Source organism: Coenobita brevimanus, chromosome 114 (genome assembly GCF_032717465.1).
Source record: "Coenobita brevimanus isolate Jiangsu-jjx chromosome 114, ASM3271746v2, whole genome shotgun sequence".
Taxonomy (NCBI): Eukaryota; Metazoa; Arthropoda; class Malacostraca; order Decapoda; family Coenobitidae; genus Coenobita; species Coenobita brevimanus.
In genome coordinates, this window is record NC_137067.1 from 23,712,164 (window position 1) to 23,717,845 (window position 5,682).

General features: G+C 45.5%; 1 non-coding gene across 1 annotated transcript; it reads right to left on the reverse strand.

Moving 5' to 3' along the window:
* Positions 1-5,346: 5,346 nt before the first annotated feature.
* Positions 5,347-5,465, reverse strand: LOC145418484 (5S ribosomal RNA). Its single transcript, XR_013900701.1, has one exon. It is a non-coding gene; the product is annotated as a 5S ribosomal RNA (ribosomal RNA).
* Positions 5,466-5,682: the final 217 nt, after the last annotated feature.

Consider the following 5,682-nt stretch of genomic DNA (forward strand, 5'->3'; position numbering starts at 1 on the left):
CTTTTGTGTCACAGCCTGTCTTACCTCTTCAGTCCACCATGCTGTTCCTTGCACCCCCCTCCATCTTCTCTTCCTTCCACACACCACATCACATGCTGCACATATTTCTTCTGTAAATATCCTACACACACCTTCCACGTCTCCCATCTGCTCCAATTCATATTTGCCCAATCGTTCCTCCACTTCTCTCTTATACTCTGCCATTTTCTCATCCTCTTGTAACCTTTCCACTCTCCTTGCAACTACTCCTTCCTCTCGTCTTTCCCTTCTTCTATCCCTCCATCTTACTTGAATTCTAATTCTGGCCACCACCAAGTAGTGGTCAGAAAGTCCACTCCCCCAACCTCTATAAACTCTTGCATCCATTACACATCTTCGCATCCATTCATCCACACACACATAATCAATCATTGCCTTCCTTTCATTCAGTTCACCACCCACCCTTCTCATCACTGGCCATGTATACCTGTGGATCATTTTATGCCTGAAGAGGGTATTGGCTATCACCAACCCCCTCCCAGCACAAATGTCCACTAACGCACTCCCATTCTCATCTATGTCAGCAGGCACACCCCACTCACCAACTATTCCATCCACCTTCACATTCCCAACTTTACCATTCATATCACCAATCAAAAACATTCTCTCATTCCTTCCAAACTTATCCATGCACACTTCTACATTTGTCCAGAACTCTTCTCTCACTCTTCTAGCACGATCTTGCGTTGGCGCATACACACACATAATCGCCCACATTTGTATTCCAACTTTCAACTTTACCCACACAATCCTTGACCCAACTGATCCATACTGTCTTATGCTCCTCTTCCATCTTTTACTCACAACTATACATACTCCTTCCTCTGCCCTCTCATTCTCACCTACTCCTGCACATATACCCCATCCATACTCCCATTCTCTCACACTTTCTCCTCTCCATTTTGTTTCAGTTATTCCACATACATCCACTTTTGCACCCTCAAGCACCTGGACAATCTCTCTCTCTTTCACCTCATCATTCGCTCCTCTTACATTACATGTACTCATTACCAAGTCCTTTGTCCGGTCCTGGGTCGTCATCGTTTGGTCAGTCCTTGTCCGAGGATTATTGTTTTTTTTTTTTTAGTTAGTTGTTTTCCGGGGAGGGGCACTAACCCTCCGCAAACCCTTTTAGTTGCCTTTTACGACAAGCAGGGATACTGGGAGAGTATTCTTTAGAAAAAAAAACCTACCCCCAGGGGTACAAAAAAACAAGAAGGTATAATAATAATAAGTGAAAGCCAGTATATTTTAGCCTGAGGATTAAAATGCGGGATATGAACAATAAAAAGGGGGAGAAAATGACCCGCAGAAAACCGGTGAAAGGAGTTATAGAATTGAAATAAAAATATATATATATATATATATTATATATATATATATATATATATATATATATATATATATATATATATATATATATTGTAGAATATTTTAGAGATTATAACAGGGGACACTTTTCGTAGAGAAGAGGCTGATAAGAAGAGGGTGAGAGGAAGGGAGGCGTAGGAGGAGGAAGAGGAAGGAAGGAAACACGGAGAAGAAGAGATGAAGGGGGACTGAAGGAGAGAGAGAAGGAATATGATGGAAGGAGACAGGTCATACAGTGTGAGAGTGGCGGGGAAAGTGAAGGAGAGAGAGAGAGTGTGGGAGACAATATGAGTAAGGGAGGATAATGAAGATATGGAGGAATAGATATAGGGAGAGAGGGAGGAACAGATGTAGGGAGGGAGGGAGAAAAAGATGTAAGGAGGGAGGGAGGAACAGAAAAAGGGAGAGAGGGCGGAATAGCAAGTGGAAGGCAGGGAGAGGGAGGATGGGACAGTATAAATGAGAGGCAGGGAGAGTGACTGGGGATGGGCGAGTGAGAGAAGAAAGGGTGAGAGATGCAGAGGGGGTGAGGAAGTAGAAGAGGAAGGCAGGAAGGAAGAGTGGGGAAGGCAGGGAGGGAGAGGAAGGCAGGGAGTTTGAGGAAGGCAGGGAGAATTGGAAGAAGAGAGAGAAGGATAGCAAGGAGAAGGCAGAGAGCGAGTGAGTGAGGTAGGTAAAGAAGGGTAGGCAGGGAGGAGGGAGGCAGGATGAAGGGAGGGAGGCAGGATAAGGAAAGGGAGGCAGGATGAGGGGAGGGAGGCAAGATGAGGGGAGTGAGGCAGGATGAGGGGAGGGAGGCAGGATGAGGGGAGGGAGGCAAAACGAGGGGAGGGAGGCAAAATGAGGGGAGGGAGGCAAGATGAGGGGAGGGAGGAAGGATGAGGGAGGAGAAGCAGGGAGGGGTGAGATACAGAAAATAAAAAATAAAGAGATACAGAACAAGTGGAGGTAGGCAGCCAGAAGTAAGACTAGAGGGGAGGTAGGGAGGCGGTAGAGAGGGTGGTAGTAGAGAGGGAGGTGGTAGGCAGGGAGGAGAGAGGCAGGGAGAGAGCTGAGCATGGTAGGTCTTCTGGAACGAGCGGCCTGAATCGCCTGGCTGCCGCAGCCTAATCCCCTCTGCTTCATCCCGTCTTGCCTCACTCCCTCTGCCTAACCTCACTCTCGCTGCCTGATCTCACCTTCGTTGCCTCACTCTCTCTGTCGCAGTCTTTCTTCCTCACTTGTCATTATTATCATTATCATCATCACATTCCCTCTCTCTGGATAGGTAGGATTAAAAACAGTAAAGCAGCAGCAGCATTGTATAGAGGAAGGGAAGCTATCAGCAGAGTTCCCACTGAAATAAGCCACACATCATTCAGGCCTTGTACATTCTCTCTCTTCTTCACAGAAAAACAGTCCACATAACCCACGATCATCCAGTTCTCATAATCCCGTCAATACAAGAATGTCTTTTATTCAGTTCAGGTGATTTGATTTCAGGGTGACTCATCGAACAGGTTTGAGATACATGCATAAAGTCTTCATTAACACCTTCAGTCTTACAATACCTTCTCTGAGTTGTAGAAAATCGTCTTGTAGTAGCCTGAGTAGCCCTCTGGGTGCATGGATTTCTTTCAACTGAACAAAATCGTCTTGAGTTTGCCTAAATGTTTCTTGTGTTTACCGGCAGCCAAGAAAGTGACGCGAGATGATTTCTGAAGGTCTGGCTTACTACATTAGGAATTTCTATCAGTTGAACAAAATCCACTGAGGTTAGCTTGGATGAACCATCCAAGTAAACCAACCATTGCTAAACGGTTTAATGATGATGATGATAATAATAAATAATAATAATAATAATAATAATCAAACTTCTGTAACCCTCCGACGGACAGTCACTAGTTTCCACCTACTGTTTCTTACAATGGCTTTGACCCCATTGAGGAGATTTGGATTTGTTTCCTATCAGCAATGGCCCATGCCAGGACACATAACCTGGGCCCTTCAGATTCCTTACGCAGTCTCTGGTTCTCCTGGAATCTTTGCGAGACTCTGGGGCGGGAATAATAGTAATACCAGCGAAATAGTATCCACCTTTGTAGTAAGTGGATTCTACTACTGTACTACTACTACTACTACTATTACTACTACTACTACTACTACTATTAATAATAATGATAATAATGATAATAATAATAATAATGATAATAATAATAATAATAATAATAATAATAATAATAACCGTTGAAGTCACGGGGTTTGCGTTCATTCACTTTAGAAACCCTCTCATTCACTTTTTATGCTCGACCACTTTTGTTCTTGCAGTGAACCTGTTCCTGCCCTTGTTCTTGCGGCTCTCATTCTCCGCAAAAAACACTTGCTATTAACCTTAATTTTCCTCCCCCATTCTTATGCCTTTGTTCCTTCCCCTCCTCGCTTTTTAATTCCCATTCTCGTGCACTTTCTCCTCCCTGCCCCTCCTTTCCAAGACCTTGCCCCCTCTCTCCCTGCCATCCTTGTAGTGCTCTCCCTGCCCCACCTCTCCCTACCCTGTAAATTTCACCTCCTAACCCTTTCTATCATTGCCTTTTCTTTGCATTCTGCCTGCTCGTCTTTCCATATCCCTCTATTTTTATTCCCTTTTCCTTTCCCTTCCCTCCCTGCTCTCCTCCTTCCTTTGACCTCCCCTGCTCCCTCATGCCTTATCATTTTTCTCCCTGCACTTTTCCTTATGCTCCAATCTCCACTGCCTTTTCTCTTCTCGATTCTCTTGAGTTCTCCCTCCATTCTCTTCATCTCGCCCCTTCCATCTCTGCCTCACCTCCTTATTCTCATGCCATTGTCTCTTTCTCTCCTGTCTCTGCTCCTTTCCCATGTCCAAGTAATCGTCTCATCACTTCCCGTCTCTCCTTTTCCATTTTTCTGTCCTATGCCTCTCCCCTCCCTGCACCTTCATTCTCTGTCTGCCCTTCCTCTTCTTTGTCCTTACTCCTTCTCCCTCTCCCTGTCTCTTTCCCATACCCTTGTCCTTCCCTGTCCTTCCTTTCTTGCACCTTTCCCATTCCCTTCCCTTCACTGCCTCACTTTCTCCATGTCCTTTCCTTCAGCTCCATTTCCATGGCCCTTCCTTCCTGCCCTTCTCTTTTAGTGTCCTTGCCCTTTTGATACAATTCCCGATCCCTTGCTTCAGTTTCCTTCCCATCATTCTTTTCTCATTCCCGTGTCCCTCCTGTCTGCTTCCCTTTATCATCATTCCCTTGCCTCTCCTTTTCCATACTCTTTCTCTTCCATTCCCTGTCCCTCCTTTATTTCAAGTTTTTTCCCTTCCTCCCTCGTCGATATTCCTGCTTTTGGGACCTAACTTTCCTGCTCCCTTTTCTATGCCTTTACCCTTCCGATCCCTCCCCATCTGTTGTCATGCTCTTCCCCGTTCCCTTCCTCCATCCTTCCCTACCCACTGTTCCTTTCCATTCTCTTGTCCCTTCCCCCTTTCATTTTTTCTCCCCTCCCTGCCCTTCTCTTTTCCTTCGCTCCTTGCCCCTCGTTCCCCATGCCCTTTCCTTCCCCCTCTGGCTTCTTTCCCAGCATCTCTCCTCTCGCGACCCTGACGTCTCACTTCCCCTCAGTCATAAATTACCATTCTTCCCCCCCAGGTAATCAGTCTTAAATCATTCCATGCGTTCGTAATTGCTGTTTTTCGTGTCCCTTATCATTATTGGTGGTTTGTATCCCATTCCCTACACGACGTTTTAAATTGACAGCGACGTATTTCGATGATGTCTATAATTTCTTAAGCACGGTGACGTATTTTTCATTTTATTTATATTGTTTTTTTCATTCATTCATTCATTGCCAGACGCCATGTATCCCAACCGGGGTGGCCAAGGGCTTAGAGTTAATTGTTTTACAGGGAGGGGCACTAATCCTCCACAAACCCCACTTGACACGTAGGGATGCCAACAGCATCTGGTGTTCCCAGGCGGTCACCCATCCAAGTACTAACCAGACCCAACGTTGCTTAACTTCGCTGATCGGACGGAAAGCGGTGTACTCAACGTGGTATGACCGTATGTAATTTTACTCAGTTTTAGAGATTTCACACTGGTTGGGTTGTACATAGGCTTCACGCCATTCACAACCAGACATCTTTCTAAAGTTGAAGGAAATCTACTGGCAGCTTGATTCACACACACACACACACACACACACACACACACACACACACACACGCACTCGTACACACAATGTCATCCTCTATAACATCGCATAATCCTGGGCATTGTCGCAACC